This window comes from Pinus tabuliformis, chromosome 9 (assembly GCF_031772625.1).
Source record: "Pinus tabuliformis cultivar Carrire ecotype Pingquan chromosome 9, CPIR1, whole genome shotgun sequence".
Taxonomy (NCBI): domain Eukaryota; kingdom Viridiplantae; phylum Streptophyta; class Pinopsida; order Pinales; family Pinaceae; genus Pinus; species Pinus tabuliformis.
The window spans coordinates 2,021,713,607-2,021,737,584 of record NC_142307.1 but is presented as its reverse complement, the minus strand read 5'-3'; positions in this window follow the sequence as shown (position 1 = coordinate 2,021,737,584).

The following is a 23,978-nucleotide window of genomic DNA, read 5'->3' as shown; positions in this document are numbered from 1 at the left end:
ATATCATAAACTGGCAAGTCTTTGAAGATGATCAGCAGGTAAGAAATTTCCTTGAGTTGAAAGAAGAGTTTGAGCATAATCAAATAGATCAGCAAAATATGTTAACAGAGACAAGGGAAAATTCTGAAGTGTTGCAGCTACAAAACAACCTAATTCCTAAAGGCCTTATTCCACTTGAAAAATTATTTGATCAAAATGATGTGTTTAAAGCACCAAGATTGCAAGCCAATGAAGAGGAAATAGAAAGCTGTAATTTAGGTGACTCAGTTGTGCCCAAATTAGTCAAGATTTCAAAGTTCTTATCAGCTGATATGAAGGTCAAATATGTTGAAATGATGAAGAAATTTATTGATGTTTTCGCATGGAGCTATGCTGATTTGAAACAGTATGATTCTTCAATCATACAACATACCATCCCAATTAAGCAAAATGAGAAGCCTTTTAAGCAGAAATTAAGGAGGATTAATCCCCTTCTGATGCCACTAATTGAAAAAGAAGTGAAAAAGCTTTTTGATGCAAAAATTATTGTTCCAATCAGATTCTCAAATTGGCTTGCTAACTTGGTACCAGTCAGAAAAAAGAATGGGGAGATTAGAATTTGTATAGACTTTAGGAACTTAAACAAGGCTTCACTGAAAGATAATTACCCTCTTCCCAAAATGGATTTCATTTTGCAAAATATTGTTGGTTCACAAAGAATGTCTATGCTTGATGGCTTCTCAGGGTATAATCAGATCCTTGTTCATCCAGATGATCAGGAGAAGACAGCTTTCACTACACCATGGGGCACATTTATGTATGCAAAGATGCCCTTTGGCCTCATGAATGCAGGAGCAACTTTCCAGAGGGCTATGGACATTGCTTTCGCTGAAGAAAAAGATAAATCAGTGGTGGTATATCTTGATGATATCACAGTCTTTTCAAAGAAGGAAGAAGACCACTTAAAGCACCTTGAAAGGATCTTACTAAAGTGTAGGAGGTTTGGTATTTCTTTAAACCCCACCAAAAGTATCTTTGCTTTAACTTTTGGCAAATTGCTTGGACACATTATCTCTGAAGAGGGAATTAGGATTGATCCTAATAGAGTTAGTGCAATTCAAAGGTTAGACTTACCAAGGAGTAAGAAAGAGATTCAATCCTTTCTTGGAAAGGTTAATTTTGTTAGAAGATTTATTCCTAACTTTGCTGAAGTGGTCAAAAATATAACAAAAATGTTAAGGAAAGGAGCAGATTTTAAATGGACAGCTGAAGCAAAGAAATCATTTGAAGAGATAAAAAAGGCACTCTCTCAAGCACTAGTCCTTATCAGCCCGGATTTTACCAAGGAGTTTCTGATCTTCACATTTGCTTCTGAAGATACAATTGCTGGAGTTTTATTGCAAAAAGGAAGTCAAGGTATTGAACAGCCCATTTCTTTCTTTAGCAAGACATTGGCTAATGCTGAATTGAAATATAATATCTTAGAAAAGCAAGCATATGCATTGGTGAAAGCAATTAAGGATTTCAGAATTTATGTGTTGCACTCTCATATTGTTGCATACGTGCCAAGCGCTGTTATAAAAGATATTCTTACACAAGCTGACCCAGATGGAAAAAGAGGAAAATGGATAGCAAAGCTGTTGGAGTATGACATTGAGATCAAGCCCACCAAGTTGGTAAAGGGTCAAGGCTTAGCAAAATTGTTGACTCAGTCAAATCTGGACTGCATTGGTATCAATTTAAGCACAGAAATATCAGAAATTTCTGAGAATGAAGAAGAATTGGTCCAAATCAATGAAAAATTTTTGATCTCAGAGTGGTATAAGGATGTAGCATTTGTCTTGCAGCACAATAGAGCCCCTGATAACCTTTCAAAATCTAAAGCTCGGTTCACCAAGTTGAAATCTCTCAGATATTTTGTATATGATCAAAATTTATTTTGGAAGGATGCAGGAGGAATTTTATTAAATTGTCTCATTGAAGAAGAAGCTGATAAAGTAATTGATGAATTTCATAAAGGAGATTGTGGAGGCCATCACTATTGGAAAGCCACTGCAAACAAAGTTTTGAGAGCTGGATATTTTTGGCCAACTATGTTCAGAGATATTTATAAAAAGATAGCATCATGCCATGAATGTCAATTATTTGAAGGAAAGAGAAAGCTCATGCCAATGCCATTGGTTCCTATTTATGTTGAAGCACCTTTCCAACAGTGGGGATTAGATTTTATAGGGGAAATCCATCCTCCTTCATCAGGACAGCATCGTTGGATTCTCACAGCCACCGATTATTTTACAAAGTGGATAGAGGCAATACCTACCAGGCAAGCAAATGATTCAGTGATAATTTCCCTTTTAGAAAATAACATCTTATCAAGGTTTGGTTGTCCAATCAAGATTATCACAGACAATGCCCAGGCTTTTAAGTCCAAAAGAATGATAAGTTTTTGTCATCAATACCACATTTCCCTTGGTCATTCCACTGCTTATTATCCACAGGGAAATGGTTTAGCTGAAAGTTCAAACAAGAGTCTGGTGAGAATTATTAAGAAGCTGCTGCAAGAAAATAAGAAGGTTTGGAATTTGAAACTAAAGTATGCCTTGTGGGCTGACCGGATTTGCACAAAGAGGTCCATTGGAACATCACCATATGAACTTGTGTATGGAGCAGAGGCCATATTTCCAACATCTCTTGGAGTACCAGTAATGAAGCTGATTCAAGGATTAGAAGAGGAACCAAATGCTATACAGCGAAGGATCAATCAGCTAATAGCTTTGCAGGAGAAAAGAAGTGAGGTGTTTGAAAGTCATCAGCAAAACCAGAATAGGGTCAAGAGAGCATTTGACAAGAAGATCAAAGAGGTTACATTTCAGATTCATGATAAAGTCCTGAAATGGGAAGCCAGAATTGAAGAGAAAGGTAAACATGGTAAATTTGAAAATTTGTGGAAAGGGCCATATCAGATTTCCGCTTTCCATGGAAATAACACCTACATTCTGCAGGAAGTTGATGGAACACCATATGCTGGAGGACCTGTTAATGGCAAGTTCTTAAAGCATTACAATCAATGAAATTCTACCAAGTATCTCATGAGCATTGTATATAACCGTTTTATGAATCTTTCCTGTTGAAAATAAATGACAAGCTGAACAGAAAAGCTTAAGCCCGAGGAGAAGGCCCACAAAGCTAGAAAGGAATGCTTGTCAACTCTGTGTGTGTTTTTAAGAAATGGATAAAGCACTAGATCTACGAGTTCTTAGTGTACTACAGGAGCACACTATCCCAAGTGGAGCCACTGTTATCACTTAGAACTATAAACATTTGTATATAATCCTTTGTCCAAGTTCAATGTCAAAAGTTGGTGTCAAATTGTTTTTGTTCTATGTTTCTTACTTAGGGTTGGAGCTTTAAAGGTGTTTGATGAAAATTGTACTCTAATCCTATTGGTCATCCTCCACCATCATGGTTTCATAAGCCATGTCTTGTCTTATCCATGTCACCGATCCTTTCCGTAATTTCGCAGCGCAGTCTCTTATTGGTCAGTTTCGCAGCGTAATCATTGTTTAGCCATTCCGTAGTGCGTCACCATCAAGCTGTTTCGCAGCGCATTATGACAATTCAAAACTAACCGCGCTGCGAAATCGCAGATTCGTGCGTTTTGCAGCGAATATTTCTCAAAGGGTCAAGTCTGTTGATGAGTCACCACTTCCGTCCTCTCATGTCAGTTTGCGTACCTCCCAAACGCTCATTAAGCATCACTCCACCAATAGATTTGTAGACATGCACATAAATATTATTCAAATGGGTTTTACCGTGCATGGATCTTTATGATGATCGTAAATGATGCATAAGTGACCAGCCTGAGTGATTTGTTGGAGGCCATTGAGTTTGGGCAAATTGAACCAGTGCACATTGAACCAGTGCACGTTGATTTGACACAGTCATCACCAGAAAGCACCAAGAAGTCTAGAGCTTCAAAAAGATTGAGGTTTGATGAACCAGGTGGATTCAGTAGCTGATGTTTATACATGGATAGTTCCCGCAATTAAGGAGGCTAAATTCATCATAAAGATAAATATGCGTTTAAGAGCCGAAAAAAAAGTTATGAAGAAGAGGATTGAAGACTTGGAATCACAGCTAGGTCAGTGGAAGAAGGTTGCAGACTTAAAGGCCCAGCTAGACCAATTAGCTGATAAATAAAGTTGCTGTTCAAAGAAAGGTTTTTTTCCAAATTTTGGCAAATTTTGCTTAATTTTGTTGTTTTAAGGACATGTATATCCCTGCTATATGTATCAAAGATCAAAAGGAGTTTTGGCAACCAAATATCTAGGCGGTAAATACCTCAGGAAAAAGACAAGCTGTTTAAACATTTTAGCAGTTTCGTAGCGCGCTACGAAACTGCTGTAGGTGGTGTTTTCAACGCAAAAAGACAGTTTGGTGATAGGTGCAGGAATTTTCAAAAGGAGACATCTAAAGGACATCAAAGGGACCAGATGAAGCCATCACAACCATTCAGATCAAGACAGCTGTACCTTTAAAAGGTGGAATGCTTTAACTCAAATTTGGAGTTTTTGTTATAAAGCCACTTTATTACCGGTCATTAGGGTTTGGAAGGGGTTGCATACGAGGAGTTTTGACTTGCACACCTGTCCATCAATGAAGCCTCTAACACATCAGGAACATGGTGGTGCTCTATATTTTTGGGATATTAAAGAGCCAAAGACATGCTGCTGCATATTCGAATAAGGAGTGGAAGACTGGAACCGAAAAAACAGGGGATATCACCTAGCATCACTGAGCAGATTAAAAATATTCAGCATCCGAGGCCAATATGGAGCTTTAAATGCTCATCTCAGCCATCTCAGCCAAACTGCAAAGAATCCAGGTGTCAAAAAACAAGAAGGAATCTTTCTACGAAGAAGATAGTGTTAGAGTTATAATCAAAGTAGAACTCTTTAGAACTCCAGTTAGCATTAATTGTATTTAATAGTTTGTTGTAAAGCAGATAGGTGTCATTAGTGGCAGTCATCGAGCTCCCCTCATGCTGGAGGAGGAAGCTCCAAGTAGTTAAAATTATGTTTCTATATATAGCTGAATCATCTATGTAATGAGGGTTGGATATTTGAAAAAACAGAGTATTGTTTTGGCTTGTGTAAAAACTCAGTTTCAGTAATACAATTTGCTGCTTTTCTTCTCAGGATTCATACAGTGTTTCAATGCTCAAGATATGTGGTTTTGCTTTATCCTTTATGTTTTTACAGTTGTATAAATACACAATCACTCAGAATTCACTTATGCTGCTCTGATTTCCTGTGTGTATTTGTAAACTGAGGTTTTCTATGAGATGTTGTTTTGAGTATTTAAACATCACATGCCCTGACTTCTATAAATGAGCAGTGTTATAGTTTACTGAAGTATGATTAACTCCATAAGCCCAATGGAAGTCTTTGTAATGTCTGTCCAGCCAGCTTGTTTGTTAAATTCACTTTACAAGAGTTAGCCATCTTATCAATAGTCAAAATCAATAACTTTTTGAGAGAGCCCTCTCAGGCTAAGGAGGCTAAGCCTTAGTCAAAAGATTGGTCTGAAACAGTTACACAGAGTCTACCTGATCAGCAGCCCTTCAGTGCTTGATTTTGTGATAACATTTTGGTGCGTCTGCCGGGAGCCTGAAGATTACTCATTCCCGAAATTATAAGACTGAACTTCTGAAGGTAGCAGGAGCTCAAAAAGGTTTTCGAGGCTGCATTCTACCTTGGTGACTCCATTAATTCTTAAAGTTTAAAAGGTGGCTTCGAGAGGAAGATATACAAGGAGTAATCCTGACCCAAACCCACCTAGTCCTGTGGATAATCCCAATATCATCTCAAGGAGTAGACAAAGATTTTCTGATACACCAGGTACATCAAACATTTCAAAGTCTTTGTTTCCTGATTTTTCTAGAAGTCCTGAAGATAAAATTGTTGATGATAAAATTCAAGAGGTACTGTTGAGGTCTGAAAACGAAGAAGAAATTATTGGTATCATTTTAGATTTACAAAAAAGGGGCATTGATACTTCATCTTTAGTGTCACAAAAAGATAAAGAAGATTTTTGGGAAATTGTTACTTCTGAATTGTTATTAGAGGAGGAGGACTTGAAACAGCTCAAGGAGCTTGATCCTTTTGAGGTTTTGCTTAAATCTAAAACTGGTCTACCTCTCCCAAATTGGAGTTCTTTTGTCAGTGGTTTACAAAGTCCAAATAGCCCTTTCCGTACTCATACTATATCTTCTGCCTCTGCTAGTCCAAATAGTCCTCAGACAACATCTCATACTAGTTCTAGTCCCTCTGGTCATACCATACCTGTTGTCACTGCTCCTCCATTCATTATGGCTGTACCTGCTAGGTATGCTCCTCTAGCTCTCCCTGCTGTTTTGCATGATCTCCCTAGTAAATATGCTGCTAGAATTCCAACATGGGGAGGAGATGAAGACATTACAGCTGAGGAACATGTGGATAGGTTCAATGATTTTGTTGATAGGGAAGAAGTGGATGATGAAGATGTAAAATTAAGACTGTTTGCTCAAACTTTCATTGGGGAAGTCCGAAAATGGTTTAAAGCCCTTGGAGCTGGTAGCATTCATAGTTGGGCTGAGTTTGAAGATAGCTTTCTGAGGAAAGGGGAAATAGAACCAATCCTGTTCAAGCTCTCACTAAATATAATAGTCTAAGAAGAGCTCCAGATGAAACTGTCCAAAACTTTTCTAAGAGGTTTAATAAAGTATATAATTCTATTCCAGCACATTTGAAACCTCCTGGAGCTTTGGCACAGTTAAGATATGCTGAGTCATTTGATTCAGATTTCTCTCTTTTACTCAGAGAGAGAGAGTCTGCTACTTTGGCTGACATGCAAAATGATGCAGTTAAGGTAGATGTGAATATGCTTGCTGCTAAGAAGTTGAAGACGGCAAAGACTAAGATAAAGGAAGAGGAGAAGCCCTCTACCTCTGCTCAAGAAGACAAATTTGAAACCATGATGAAAACCATGGAGAAATTGATGGATCAATTAGCACTTGGGAATACTGCTGCTCCCCAAGCACAGCAAGAGCCTCGGTTTAGGAACCCTCAATTTAGAAGGCCTCAGAATCAGCAAAGGCCAAGAGACAATAGAAATCAGCAGGCAGATCCTCCAGTGAGACCTCATTTCCAACAAAACTTGGTGGATGAAGAAGAAGAACCTGAAGTACCTGAGGAATCTATTCATTGCTTTGGGGAGGAAGACTCAGAAATTTTCTTAACAAAGGAGGAACATGATGAGTCCAGCATGGTAAAGGCAGAAGAGGAGCCTTCAGATTTTTTAAAGGGTTATCAGCATGCCATATTTGAAATTCAGAAGCAGTACAATCTTAGAAACCGAGATGTCCCTATTACAGCAAATAAAGCACAGCCCAAGAAGAATATTTCAAAGGCAATTGAAGATAAAAAGGAAAAGTCAAAGCCGGTTGATGGTAAAGGTGATTCCCCTCTTGATAGAAAGGATATTCAAAACCCTGCACCTCCTAAGGAACTTGAAAAGTCTACTTCTGCTTTTAACATTGAAAATGAGATTGCAAAAAATTAAAATATCAGTCCCTTTCAATGAAATTCTAAAGGTAGACAAATATAGAAGCAAGATTGTTGAAATGCTTAATTCTCCACTAGGAGGGGCTGATATTCTAAATGTGCAAGAGGATAATCCTATTATCTGTTTAGGTCCAAGACTTGAGGATGAACAAAATGATGAGTTTCCCCCTTTTTATATAAGCATTAATATCCATGATATGACTCTACATAATGCTATGCTGGATTCAGGGGCATCACATAATCTCATGCCTAAGGTAATCATGGAAAGACTGGGATTAGAAGTAACTAGACCGTACAAGGACTTATTTTCATTTGATTCAAAGAGAGTTCATTGCATTGGGTTAATAAAAGATGTTGTTGTGGCACTCACACAAATCCCAGCAAAAACAACTGTCATGGACATTGTTGTTGCAGACATTCCACCTAAGTTTGGGATACTTCTTTCAAGGTCATGGGCAGCAAAAATCAAGGGTGCCATGCAAATGGATTTAACATATGCCACCATCCCAGTGTTTGGTGAACAAAGGAGGTTGTATCGTGAAACAAGGATGGCATATATGGTAAGCAGCAAAGACAAGCCTCAGAATTTTCCTATTTACTCATGTGACACAGGTCTTGGATCAGCTATCCTTTTCAATGAATCAGTGGGAAAAGATGAACATGCAGAAAATCAGTGTCAGGAGGTACAACAAAGAGATGAAAGAGACATCACTGGTTGCTGGTCTCTATACTTTGATGGAGCAGCAGGAAAAGAAGGGGCAGGAGCTGGAATTTGGATCACTAGTCCAACTGAAGAAAGTATGTTTCTGTCATACAAACTAAACTTTGATTGTACCAACAACATGGCTGAGTACGAATCTCTGGTTTTAGGCCTGGAAACCTTGATAAAGTTGAAGGCAAAGAACATTGATGTTTGTGGAGATTCTGAATTGATTATAAAGCAAGTACAAGGTGCATATCAAACAAAGGATGCAAGGATGAGAGCCTACAGAAATTTAGTGTTGGAATTGTTGGAAAAATTTCAATCCTATTCCTTCAGTATAAAAACCAGAGATCAAAATTTTGTTGCAGATTCTCTTGCTGTTGCAGCTAGTCTTTTTATTATTCCTAAACATTCTTCTGATAGCTATGAAGTGAAGGTTCGCCATAGGCCAGTCATCCCAGATAATATCATAAACTGGCAAGTCTTTGAAGATGATCAGCAGGTAAGAAATTTCCTTGAGTTGAAAGAAGAGTTTGAGCATAATCAAATAGATCAGCAAAATATGTTAACAGAGACAAGGGAAAATTCTGAAGTGTTGCAGCTACAAAACAACCTAATTCCTAAAGGCCTTATTCCACTTGAAAAATTATTTGATCAAAATGATGTGTTTAAAGCACCAAGATTGCAAGCCAATGAAGAGGAAATAGAAAGCTGTAATTGGTTGAAGGGAAAGTACCCCTAGGGTCCTTTGGGCTAAGACTCTACCAGACTGAAAATTGCTTATTCAAAGAAACACACACACAGCCATCATTTTTACTTTTAAGCAAATTCTAATGTTTAGGGTACGTACCTAAGGTCCTACGTTCGAGAAGGCCTTTAGGGTCCAAACCCTTCTTGGAGTTCCCTTCTTCTTTCTTTGACCTGCAAGACAAACAAATCAAAGAACACAACAGTACATGTACAGATACTTATGTATAAACCATCTTTATGCTATAAAGTTAGTTATAAAAATCTTTAAGTAACCACTTGCACAAGAATTCAAGACAAGAATCTCATAAGCATAAAGAAAGATTGTTTCGGGAACAAAGACGTGTTTCTTTATATATAAAGGCAAATAAAGTACATATATCGGAAAGATATCACCTGAACACCTTCAGCAGGCTCCAAGCAAAGCTTCCTCCCGGATTCGTTCCAGCCTCAAGCCTCCAACAAGAGCTCCTTCCAAGTCCTACTCAATGATGATATCAAGGATGAATGATCACCAAGACACATGGAAACAAGGGTTTCCTATGCAAAATGGGGGAAGTGCAGAAAGCACCAAGGACTTCAGACCTGGTCTAAGGGAAAAATCTCAGCATAATAATCTTGCTCTATTTTCTCTCTCTCCTTGGCCTTCCCTTTGATGTCTTTTTATACCCTCTCCAAAGTAGTTTTTTAGTTAGGAGTTGGTTGGGAACAGTTGGGCCACGGGCAATAACAGGTGATCCAGCAGGTAAAACCCGCGATCTCCGCCCGAAAAAGAGGAATTTATTATTTTTTAAGTGTTTTAATAGATACACGCGGGTTGGGTATAACAGACCCGCGTGTACACGCGTTTAACTCAGGGCAATGTCGCGTATAGGGAATAAAACACTGTTTTTTAAATTTTTGGACCAGGTCTGGAAGGAGGGGTTGCCCTAGGCCATGAGTGCAGCATCACAAACCATAAGAGTGAGATTTGGAGCTATAACAGATGCCCCCTAATGTATGAGGTCAGAAGGGGAACATGATGGCCGAAATATATTAAGTAAGTACAAGGAAAGGAACTCTGCCGAAAAACCGAGGAGGACTTCACGAGAATTCAGCCTGCCAAGCCACCGAAAGGAGATCAGAAAGAAACACTGTCTGAGACGGGCATACCCATGCTCAGGAAAAGTAAAGCATGTCCGCATATCAAGTACAAGCGGATCCACTAAGTATACAAGTATAAATGACTGGAAAGTGCATAATGGATCATCTGATCATAATGAGTAAGTACATGTCTAAATATCACATATAAGACTGTCAATGATGCTGAAAGATGCAACGGATCACTGAAATCAAAGACTGATCCCATAAGGTACCAACTGAACATGATGGAATAGGATGGTACTACACTGCAAACTCAGGTGCCAGCATATAGAATGTCGCCATGACTGACTGCAACATATAAGGTGGAATGGTATCAACTAGCAGCAACAGGAGCAACTGTCAAGTGAACCAATGAATGCTGATACAACCTGAGGTCTTCACCGACCGCCGTGGTACATTTCTACACCATGGGAATAAATGATCTGAAGTCGACCATGTGAGAAATCGTTTGATTACCGGTCATTGATGTATACCGTTAGCAAACACGAGACTACTCACCGATAATGATAATGAGCGTCAAGGTACCCAGTACAATCTAACAAGTGTGAATAGATGAGCTGAAGTCGAACACCTGTAAGAATCTATCAATCAGGAGACAATGATGGTTTCCCACTGTCGATAGCGAGGAATCTGCCACTAATGACTGCAAACCCCAAGGTACTGCCAAATGGACTCTAGATCTTTGCCCCAGAGCAATGAGTCGGAGTCGATAGGGAAAGATCCGCTAGAAGGAAGGCATTAAGGCATCCTTCATCAATTTAGCGCGAGTGTAACCCGTAGGCCAATAATGTGGAAGGAATCGGACGAAAAAGATGTAGTAACCCAACCGAAGTACGTTTCCGGCGTACACCAGATGTGGCTAGCGCACGGCAGAAACCCTCTAAACCAACCAATAATGAAAGCCGACACAGAGGCGAGGTATCCACCAATAGGGTCAAATGGAAACCAAGGTACTGCACGAATCCCAATGTGTGATAATGTATGCTGATGTCGAACACAAGGGAAACCACTCAGTCAAAGACCCATGATACTGATCGATGCTGAGCACAAGGTGACCTATCAATAATGAAAATAGGGCCAGGGTGCGGCTCTAGGCCTGTCCTCAGAGCAATGTGTCGTCGTCGATAAGGACAAGACCCGCCAGCAAGAAGTCAATGGGGACCTTCTCAAACCGGCACGAGTAAAGGACCAATATAACTGATGTGATGATAGACATGACACTGACAACCAGGGATGGCCGACTGAAGAATGAGTCAAGAGACACTGCAGAAAGGCCGACTCAGGCTAACTTCCCTTGAACAAAAGCACGACTCAATGTGACTATGTGGCAGCATATGATGAATCTGTATAAGTTCGTCATGCAGGAGGCACGAACGAACCCTCCATATGATTGGAAGAGATAACCAATCGGGGGAGAACTGACTCGATAACAAGGTTATGGCGTACCTAAGTCAAACTAAATCCCACCCATGCGGAGGAGACTTTGTTTTGAGTGCTTTGTTCAAGGGTGACACGACTGACTCTAGCTGCCAACAATAAGTGGAAATAGTGTCCCTGTTCCCGCTCTTTTTGGAATATTCAATTTTTTTGTCTTTTTCTGATAAGCCGGAAAAAGAATAAAAGAATGCTATGGTACAGTGGAAAGAACGAGTGTCGGTGAAACAGATGATCTAGTTCCTGGGAAAGGAACGTTCCTATGCTCAATGCAGGGAGGTGAAAAACTGGTCAGTGACACTCAGAGGTAAGTTCCTTCCACGGATCTGGGTATGTCAAGCTGCCGAAGTCAAGGATATGCAAGGTTGATTTTGCAGACGTCATGGTCAAAAGTTGGCTTAAACACGAGTCCAAGTGAAGCTGGCTATAGGCCAAAAGGTGCAAATGGTCAACATGCAATGCAGAAGTACAACTCAACACACATAGGAGCCTCTAGGGTATAAGGCCAGAACGAAGCGAAGAAGCACAGAGGAATGAGTCTTCAACGCATAAGTCATGGCGGGACTACAGAGGACTCCCGAGCCTACTCAAAACGAAGCAGCATGGGCAACAAATGTCAGTGAGGTGCTAACTAGGATGCCCATGTCAAAGGAGGGCTCTACCATCATGTCATGATTTAAAGAATCGGCGAGTGAAAATGGCTTACGAACCATAACATGATGGGGTCGACCCTATGGCAGATGTATCGGTCAAATGGAGGCTAGTATGCATAATGCAATGGAAAAATGGTGTCCCTAACCTATATGCCAGTGAGAACACGATACCTGCCATGACGGGTCAGCAGTCATGGAACCGTCTCGAACCGTCGAAAAATGTCCAAAATATCCTGAAAAACAACTCAATCTCGACATTCCAAGCTCCCAAGTTAAAAGTGACATGAAACCAAACAAAATAAAATTTTGAAAATTTTTTGCATTTTCAAAACTTATAAAAAGAAATTTTGGACTTACCATTTTCACCGTTTGACTTGGAGAGCAAAAATTGTGGAGCAAAAGGAGCAAACTTCCCCGTGACTTATTCAACCGTTCAAACTTGCCGAAAACTTCCAGGTAAGCACTAAACTTGTCTTGCAATTGATTGTGATAGTTTTTAGGAAGTTTAATTAATGTTTCACCATTAGATTTTTGCAAAAGATTGCTCTGCGGCGTACACACGGGTTGGCTGTATAGAAATCGCGTATACGACGGCCCTACACGCGACTGTATACAAGTGAACCCGCGTGTGCGCAACAAACTAATTTTATACAAAAAACTAACGGATGAAAATGATTTTTTCTTCCAGGATGACTATCACATGGCGTGAAAGAGAGCACTCAGCTGTAGATAATGAAGTTATGAACAATGATGAGGCATTAGACGCCCTGCGGGGATGCGGATTGTTAAAATTCTTCAAGTTGCCAAATATGAAAGCAAACGTGCGTCTGCTCGAGAGACTCATTGATTATTGGGATGTCGAGGAAGAAGCTTTTGTGATTGATCAGATGCCACTCAGGGTAGAAGTGGAAGATATATATTTCATCACGGGCCTTTCGCGAAGGGGAGAGGTAGTACATTCCCGGGGCAGGACCCGGAATAGCCTTGGTGTAGACGACTATGTTCAAATTTACTGCCCAGGTCATTGGAAGGTCGGGAGCCAGATCTCTATCCCAGACGTGGCGAGTTTGTCACTGCAGATAATCTTGTTCACCATAGCTCGAGTGAACGGATCATCCTCGCTACATCAGGCATCACGGGTAAACATGAGCGTAGCAGTGGACTGTCTCACCACGGTGTTTGACTGGTGTACTCCTCTACTTGCCAACATGAAGGAACAGCTTGCTTCTATCAGGAGGGGACGGACCAAGAACTTTGGGTACGGAACTATTTTATGTACTTTCTTCTTCGAGAAGGTTCCCGCACTCCGCCCCAGGGTAGCAGTTCCCATCAGTAGTCCACGTGATCCACGCATGGGCTGGTGGGCTGACTTGATGAAACGTCTGGGGGGTGGGGAAGTGCCTAGGAATGCATTCGACGATGACTTTTTTGCTTGGTGGGAGCAACAGATCATCGCCATAGACGACTACCCCTATGCTGGGCTGGATTTCCGAGGAGATCCTGATCTAGTGTTACCACCGGATGCAGCATGGGGCGAGATTGGTAAGATTTTTGATTTTTATGATTTTATGATTTTTTTGGATTTTTCAAATATAATGATAAATTTTGAAAAATATTTTTTGATGAGATTCAAATGACTAATATGATGATCATGTTCCTGACATTGGGCCTGTGCGACCAGATGGATTCCCGTGGCATGGACGGCGTGGCCGAGGAGCCGAAGAGGCGGCTGCGGATGCGGAAAGGACCCTCAACAACGTCCAGCGACACTTGACGAGACTGAGCTGCCAAGTACCAATGGCCGAGGTAGAGGACCTTCCTCCAGATATGCAGCGTCATGTGGTTGGGATGCCACGTGACTGGGTTCGCGTCTTTCGGCGCGTGGCCACTGCTATAGTTACTTATTTAGCTGCTCATCCAGAGCCGAGGCGTTAGATATGCCTAACATGATTATGGGCATTTGAGTCCCAATTTTGTATATTTTTGGACACACATATGTACACTCGAGACGCTTTGCGATATATATATATATATATACAGTTTGACTTTTTGATGCATGATTTTATGATGATGAATGATTGATATGCCAGTCTAATGCTTGATTAGCGATAGAATCAGCTAACCAATTTTGAGATCTTGGAATGTGCAAATAATTAATGTAAATAAATGATCTTTGCAACAACCTCACCCTTAAATATTGGCGATATAATAATGGATCTCTAACCCGATAAATGTTATTTAACTGAGACACTATCAATTGAGAATCAAGATATACTACCAACGAGTCGATCCCATAAGAGATTGCCTCGGATAATAAATTGATAACAGCTGTATACTCGGCCATATTGTTTGAAGCAGGACTGATACACACGCCTCTCGATATCATCAACTGACCAGTTGGGTAATAAAGTACCCAAGCTGCGGAAGCAAGATTCCGAGTGTGCCGACTAGCACCATCGGCGAATCCAAAATAAACCAAATCATCCATCAGCACCTGCCAAGGCAGACCAAAAAGTGCTGATATCAGAAAACGCTCGATAATATATGTACAAATACACATAAAATACAAAGAAGTCATTGCCTAGCCTGAACTAAGCAAAGTACTTCTTTAGGTAGAGCCCATCAGGAGGCTCCGCCCACTGACTCCTAGGGATGTTTATAGGTACGACGATCGAACCAATCAATATACTCTCTTCGGCAAATGAATGTGCTGGAGCCAAAGGGACCGTACAAACATCACTAGTCGAACTGGAGGACCGAGATTCGACTTCACGCACAGGGGCATAAAAGTGTAACCGACGATGTAAATCTTCCAAAGGTCGATCTACGGCCGTCATTGCTTCGAATATTGCTTCATCCGATGGAAAAACAATATCCGAGCAATCCGATGCAAAGGTGGAATCAAGGGTCCGAAAATGAGCCACATCACCATCTATTTCTTTCCCAAAGGAAATAGTAGAATGGTTATCTACAGAGTTATCGATAGATTCGCATCTAGGTTCCACTGTAAATATAAGAGATTCTATTCCACCCACCTTGTCGTCACCTGATGTGGTCGCAGATGAAGCCAAGGTTCCAGGATTCGAAGAATAAGGAGTTTGGACAAACTCTCTCTGTAAAGGATCCCTGGAGGATGAAATTGTATCTATACCAACTGTAGGAGGGGGAAGATTAAACGTACCCATCAATGAAGAGTACATCCCGACTCCTAGACTCTCGGTAGGCGGACGGGGGTTACCCACTAAAGGAATAGTAGAGTCAGAGTTTGCTTGAGGATCAACTGGACAATAGTCCAATTGGTCAACCTTAACGATTTTCCCCTCATGAGGAAAGCAAATGACACGAAACAGAGTCGAAACCACGGCATCCATCTCGTACACCCAGTTCCTTCCTAATAGGAGATTATAGTCTAGGTTAGCGTCTATGACTTCTACTTCAATATTAACGACTTTTCCTCCAACACATATAGGAAAAGCCGGGATAATCCCGTATGGCCTATGAGAGTGACCATCAAATGCTGTCAATAGGGTAGGTGAAGGAACAACCGACGGTGATCCAATGGCCTTCCAGCATGACATAGACATGACACACGTGGAAGCTCCCTCATCCACAACCGTCCGAAAAATATTCGTTTTCTGGTAGGTAGACTTTATCTGGAAAGCCATGTGATGAGGAAGTCTCTTTTTGACATTACTCATATCAAAAGTGAGAGCTAAGGAATTACTTGGATCTACTGCCCCCATTGCCGATAGCAAGGCACTTCGTTGAGCAGGACATGACTGGAGCACCTCTAACGCGGACATAGCACATGGACTCTGGGCCAGATCCTCAACAATGGAGTAATTCTGGGCTGCCCTAATATTAGGGTTGATAGTCGCACGTTTTGCGGAACCTTTCGGCACCCGAGGTATAGTCTCAACAGAAGGTCGCTCAATATGAAGTGGGTTGTTAGTTTCGGGAACTGATTTACCCTTAGAATTTTCACCTTCACCATAATCGCGTGACCGTGTAGTCACGTTAACGTTTGAACCCATCATAAAAACATTTGATGCTTTTTCCCCTTCCTGGTTGCCCCCTGAGGAGGTCCCAGGATTCGAATTTGCGCCAGCAAGAAGTTGCTGCCCTTGGGGAAACGGGTTAGTTAACACAGCTTGCGAACTAGAAGTCCCTTGCTGTCCTAACAAGCGCTGAGCGTCTTCAATTCTAGGGCAAAGATGAGTTAGATGGTCCCCACTGCATAACTTGCAAGGGAACTTAACTTTCTTTCTCGACTCACCTTTACCACCACCAGCGTTGTTGCCGGATTTATTTGCATCGGGCTTCCCCTCCGAATTCTTCTTCTTACCACGTCCTTTCTTTTTCCCATTGGAATTTTGATTTCCTTTGGGGTTATCGGATTGGACGGCGTTAATGGAAGAATTTTGGGAAGCTTGAGGATTAGACATTGTGACTTGGTTGTTAGGAGCAGTTTGTAATGACAACTGCTGCAATTGATTCAACAAGTTCACTGTAGTCGAGTCTACTGACCCCACAATACCATCCGCGTGCGGACCTGGCTTCGGCTTAGCTAAATCAACCTTAGATCCAGGAGCATCTGGCAAGTACTTTTGGAGGATCCCAGACTGAGAGTAAATCAGTTCTAACTGCTGGGCCCTGAAAATGGCTTGCTCCTCAGAATAGACCCCAGACATGGAGACATCCTTGGAGATCTCGGGTTGCAAAGACTTCAAAAACCACTCTAGACGGTACTCCGGAGGGATTTCGGCTTTGATGAGCCTCTTTCTCCGTCTCCATTCCTGAATGTGATCAGAAATGTGGGTTGCCTTATCTTGACGAAAGGTAGCCAGAAGTTCAGTTCCGGCATCATAGCGGACAGGCAACTGGAAGTGATTCAAGAAGATATTAGCTAAGTCTGCGAACGATGTAAAGCTGCCCCCTGGCAACTCTATATACCATTTAGCCGCATTACCAGTCAAGGTGCGCTGAAAAAGTCTCAACCTAATCGAATCCTCGATGAGGGAGTTGGATGAGCACCACAAATGGAATGTGGTTACATGATCGCCCGGATCTTCACCACTCTTCCCTTCGAATTTTGGAATGTCCGAAGGGAGTTTGGTTGGGACCGGAGGCCAGGCCGGATTGTATCTGATAGGGTCGTTCGTTAGCTTAGTGAGATCTGGCAAGTTTAACGTTGCCAGAAACGGAAGCCTAGGAGGACCTAGGGGATTCCACCCAGACTGGGCAGAACTCCCAAAGTTCTGAAAAGATTGTCCTGGGATTTGGGAGGCACCAGGCTGCCCGAAGTGACCAGTAGAACCGGCTGAACCAAAAGGCAAGCCTTGTGGTCCAGCAAAATTCGGAGATTGACCAACTCCTGCCGTATAACCTCCATAGCCTGCAAAGTTTCCTCCTAAAGAATGGTAAGGAGTTGATAACCCCTGATATGGGTTCCAAGCCGAAGCAAGGGGAGGAATACTTTGAAACATGCTAACCGTGGAATACGGCCTACTTCCTTGTTGGCCGATAAATGGATTCGCAGTTCCTGCAGTACTAACCCCAGGGTTATTCCAACCTTGGAAAGGATTGCTGCTTTGTCCTATTGAAGAAAAAGGCATGGATCCTACCGTCGGGTTGGAATGTGGTATATGACCACTTCCGAAAGGAAAACCCTGGAATGAAGCCGATCCGCCCATCATGGACGTAGCGGCACTGAACGGAACCGATGGAATACCCTGTGATTGGGTGCCAAAAAGGAAGGAACCAGTACTAAAAGCATTGGTTTGGGCATTTCCACTCGTGGACGGAATGGAGGTAGACCCCACCAAAGATGTGCTAGCAAACGATCCAAACAAGGAAGCGGAGGGGATGGAAATGGTTCCTCCCCCTTGCACCGATGTTGGGGTTTGCATAGTCGCAGCACTCGTAGAAGCCATGCTTCCAGTAGTGATCATAAATGGTAAGCGCGTAGCGTAACCTGGACTCGCTGGTCTATGTGACGGAGTCCCGACGTATTGCAATACGTCTGGATAACTAGATGGTAGTGGAGAATTTGGAATCACTAATGATTCTGAAAGTTCTTCTACCTCTACGTTATTCTCCGCTTGAAAGCGAACTCGAGAAGGGACTGGAGTGTCCCTCTCTTGCTCAGAAGTGCCAGGCCTTGCTTGGCCGCTAATATCCCCGAGAGGAGGATCAATCCCCGATGCATCAACCGGCGTGGGACGGGCCCTACCGATAGTATCCCCTCTGCGCCTTCTAGGAGAAGGCTCTAAACTAGGTGGCGAGAGACCACGAAGTCTTCGAGACCGTCTTGGAGACCGGTCAGCCACTTTGAATTTTTTGTTATGATCTAACTAAAGACTCAAAAAATTAAAAGCTAAGCCGACTAGGAGCACAGAGCACACACTATAAAGTTCCTAAAGATACAGCCAGTCAAACAACTTCCAAGTATTTCCGCTCCGGGTGATTAGGACCGGACACCAAAATACGAGAAAGTGAATCAAAAGGGCCTTCCGAAGATAGTCTGGGATGATGAGGGCCCAGTCCTATCAGCGAAGGTATCAGAGGAAGTTACGCTGACCTCCTAACAACAGCCTGCGCCGGTGCAAGCCCCCAAGCTTCGCAAGGGTGCCCTCCAGTAGTACTGTCGAGAGTGATACAACGTCGACCTCAGGTGCCACGGGATTCCCCTCCGCAGCCACCTATGCAGATCCCTAGGAGAGGCAACTATGGGTACCAACTCGTCGCAAAAGCCAGGCGGAACAGTCGTGAGGTAAGTTCGGACAAGTAGGAGAGGGGGTATCTCTCTTCCCTGTCTTCACAGACCCTCGTGCTTAACTCCCAGATCCGGAGCTTTCCTGGTCTTCCTAACGCTATTGGATTTACTCTCGTTAATCAGACTCTTATGTTTGACGTTTTATGTGGCCTTGGAGAGTTAACTCTCCACTCGCCTAATCCAAGGCCCTAAAATCCTAGACTTGTTGGTGTAATGACTAAAACAAAAAGTTCTAGTGGATTTTAATTAAGCGCTTGATTTTATTAGGCTGTTCTTTAAGTCACAGGGTTATGGAGATGAAACTTGTGGTGTTTTTATGGACGCAAAAGAAATTAATAAAACTTAGCTACATGCACATGCACTTTTGTTTTCGATGAAGAGCAATTTCTATGAGGTTCAGAGGTACTTGTAATATAAACAAATTTTCTTTTTCTTTTCAGACTCCACACTCACAAAAACTAACAAAACTAAATATGCCTAAAAAGAGATGCAAATCCTACCCTAATGCAAGAACTATATGTGGATGCAAGATTCAAAGACTACTCTAAAAACAAAGAAGGAAAGTTGCTGCTTTACCAAATTTTGTCTTGCCACTAAAATGCTTAGATAGAAGATGATGTGTTACCAATCATTTCGTCCAAACAATAAAAACAAGTTCTAAGATAAAAAACAAAGCACTTTCACTTCGCAAAAAAGGAAATCAAATGAGAAGCAAGTTTAAGAAAGCGAAACTCAAAAACTTTCAAAAGATTTTCTTTCAATCAAACCAAAAAGTCTTTTTCAAAGGAAAGCTCTCAAAAACTGACACCAATGATTGATAAACAAGCAACCAAACACTTTTGTGAATTGACACCTTTCAAATGATGAAAACTCAACAAAAATAAAATGTGTTCGAAATCGCTTTTTGACAATCAAAAGCAGCAATGAAAGTCCAAAATATCAAAAGACAAGTTTCAAGAAAATGGTAACAAACAAATTTCCCGAAACGAAGGAGCAAATGGTCATAAAAATGATTTCGTTAAGCAAACAAAAAGTGTCATGAAAGCAAAAATGGACACAAAGATTGAACCCAATCTTCCCACTCTGCCGAAACAGAGCAATCAAGATTCTTAAACAGAAATCTTGTGTGTCAAAAATCAATGACGCTTGCAATCAACGAAAACAAGACTAATACTCCTTATGACTAGAGAGAGTTCAGAACAAGATGCCCCCTGTTAAACAGAGAACTGTTACTGGAGAAATAACTGCTTGACACTGACCCAAACCACCAGACAAACATTCAGCAAAAAGAAAATTTATAAATCTTGAAATTTATGTAATATACGCGCCTGCAATTAAGTGCAGAATGCGTGTATACGCGACTGTAACTAAGGCAACCTGCGTATACGCGGGTTCACTTAGTGCAACTTGCGTATATACGCTTCTGTAATCCAGGAAAAGAGCGTATCTGAAGTCTTTCAAGAAAAATAAAAAAAACACAGACTGAAAAACTGGAAAAGCTTGGAGTTCAAGAAAAGATCAGACAGTCAGAACCAACAAACAGAGGGGCTGAGCCTTGATTGGCTTGAAGACTACCCAAACTAGGAACAACAAGAGTGTTGTCCCCAGCGGAGTCGCCAATTCTGGTTGAAGGGAAAGTACCCCTAGGGTCCTTTGGGCTAAGACTCTACCAGACTGAAAATTGCTTATTCAAAGAAACACACACACAGCCATCATTTTTACTTTTAAGCAAATTCTAATGTTTAGGGTACGTACCTAAGGTCCTACGTTCGAGAAGGCCTTTAGGGTCCAAACCCTTCTTGGAGTTCCCTTCTTCTTTCTTTGACCTGCAAGACAAACAAATCAAAGAACACAACAGTACATGTACAGATACTTATGTATAAACCATCTTTATGCTATAAAGTTAGTTATAAAAATCTTTAAGTAACCACTTGCATAAGAATTCAAGACAAGAATCTCATAAGCATAAAGAAAGATTGTTTCGGGAACAAAGACGTGTTTCTTTATATATAAAGGCAAATAAAGTACATATATCGGAAAGATATCACCTGAACACCTTCAGCAGGCTCCAAGCAAAGCTTCCTCCCGGATTCGTTCCAGCCTCAAGCCTCCAACAAGAGCTCCTTCCAAGTCCTACTCAATGATGATATCAAGGATGAATGATCACCAAGACACATGGAAACAAGGGTTTCCTATGCAAAATGGGGGAAGTGCAGAAAGCACCAAGGACTTCAGACCTGGTCTAAGGGAAAAATCTCAGCATAATAATCTTGCTCTCTTTTCTCTCTCTCCTTGGCCTTCCCTTTGATGTCTTTTTATACCCTCTCCAAAGTAGTTTTTTAGTTAGGAGTTGGTTGGGAACAGTTGGGCCACGGGCAATAACAGGTGATCCAGCAGGTAAAACCCGCGATCTCCGCCCGAAAAAGAGGAATTTATTATTTTTTAAGTGTTTTAATAGATACACGCGGGTTGGGTATAACAGACCCGCGTGTACACGCGTTTAACTCAGGGCAATGTCGCGTATAGGGAATAAAACACTGTTTTTTAAATTTTTGGACCAGGTCTGGAAGGAGGGGTTGCCCTAGGCCATGAGTGCAGCATCACAAACCATAAGAGTGAGATTTGGAGCTATAACAGTAATTTAGGTGACTCAATTGTGCCCAAATTAGTCAAGATTTCAAAGTTCTTATCAGCTGATATGAAGGTCAAATATGTTGAAATGATGAAGAAATTTATTGATGTTTTTGCATGGAGCTATGCTGATTTGAAACAGTATGATTCTTCAATCATACAACATACCATCCCAATTAAGCAAAATGAGAAGCCTTTTAAGCAGAAATTAAGGAGGATTAATCCCCTTCTGATGCCACTAATTGAAAAAGAAGTGAAAAAGCTTTTTGATGCAAAAATTATTGTTCCAATCAGATTCTCAAATTGGCTTGCTAACTTGGTACCAGTCAGAAAAAAGAATGGGGAGATTAGAATTTGTATAGACTTCAGGAACTTAAACAAGGCTTCACTGAAAGATAATTACCCTCTTCCCAAAATGGATTTCATTTTGCAAAATATTGTTGGTTCACAAAGAATGTCTATGCTTGATGGCTTCTCAGGGTATAATCAGATCCTTGTTCATCCAGATGATCAGGAGAAGACAACTTTCACTACACCATGGGGCACATTTATGTATGCAAAGATGCCCTTTGGCCTCATGAATGCAGGAGCAACTTTCCAGAGGGCTATGTACATTGCTTTCGCTGAAGAAAAAGATAAATCAGTGGTGGTATATCTTGATGATATCACAGTCTTTTCAAAGAAGGAAGAAGACCACTTAAAGCACCTTGAAAGGATCTTACTAAAGTGTAGGAGGTTTGGTATTTCTTTAAACCCCACCAAAAGTATCTTTGCTTTAACTTTTGGCAAATTGCTTGGACACATTATCTTTGAAGAGGGAATTAGGATTGATCCTAATAGAGTTAGTGCAATTCAAAGGTTAGACTTACCAAGGAGTAAGAAAGAGATTCAATCCTTTCTTGGAAAGGTTAATTTTGTTAGAAGATTTATTCCTAACTTTGCTGAAGTGGTAAAAAATATAACAAAAATGTTAAGGAAAGGAGCAGATTTTAAATGGACAGCTGAAGCAAAGAAATCATTTGAAGAGATCAAAAAGGCACTCTCTCAAGCACTAGTCCTTATCAGCCCGGATTTTATCAAGGAGTTTCTGATCTTCACATTTGCTTCTGAAGATACAATTGCTGGAGTTTTATTGCAAAAAGGAAGTCAAGGTATTGAACAGCCCATTTCTTTCTTTAGCAAGACATTGGCTAATGCTGAATTGAAATATAATATCTTAGAAAAGCAAGCATATGCATTGGTGAAAGCAATTAAGGATTTCAGAATTTATGTGTTGCACTCTCATATTGTTGCATATGTGCCAAGCGCTGTTATAAAAGATATTCTTACACAAGCTGACCCAGATGGAAAAAGAGGCAAATGGATAGCAAAGTTGTTGGAGTATGACATTGAGATCAAGCCCACCAAGTTGGTAAAGGGTCAAGGCTTAGCAAAATTGTTGACTCAGTCAAATCTGGACTGCATTGGTATCAATTTAAGCACAGAAATATCAGAAATTTCTGAGAATGAAGAAGAATTGGTCCAAATCAATGAAAATTTTTTGATCTCAGAGTGGTGTAAGGATGTAGCATTTGTCTTGCAGCACAATAGAGCCCCTGATAACCTTTCAAAATCTAAAGCTTGGTTCACCAAGTTGAAATCTCTCAGATATTTTGTATATGATCAAAATTTATTTTGGAAGGATGCAGGAGGAATTTTATTAAATTGTCTCATTGAAGAAGAAGTTGATAAAGTAATTGATGAATTTCATAAAGGGGATTGTGGAGGCCATCACTATTGGAAAGCCACTGCAAACAAAGTTTTGAGAGCTGGATATTTTTGGCCAACTATGTTCAGAGATATTTATAAAAAGATAGCATCATGCCATGAATGTCAAGTATTTGAAGGAAAGAGAAAGCTCATGCCAATGCCATTGGTTCCTATTTATGTTGAAGCACCTTTCCAGCAGTGGGGATTAGATTTTATAGGGGAAATCCATCCTCCTTCATCAGGACAGCATCGTTGGATTCTCACAGCCACCGATTATTTTACAAAGTGGATAGAGGCAATACCTACCAGGCAAGCAAATGATTCAGTGATAATTTCCTTTTTAGAAAATAACATCTTATCAAGGTTTGGTTGTGCAATCAAGATTATCACAGACAATGCCCAGGCTTTTAAGTCCAAAAGAATGATAAATTTTTGTCATCAATACCACATTTCCCTTGGTCATTCCACTGCTTATTATCCACAGGGAAATGGTTTAGCTGAAAGTTCAAACAAGAGTCTGGTGAGAATTATTAAGAAGCTGCTGCAAGAAAATAAGAAGG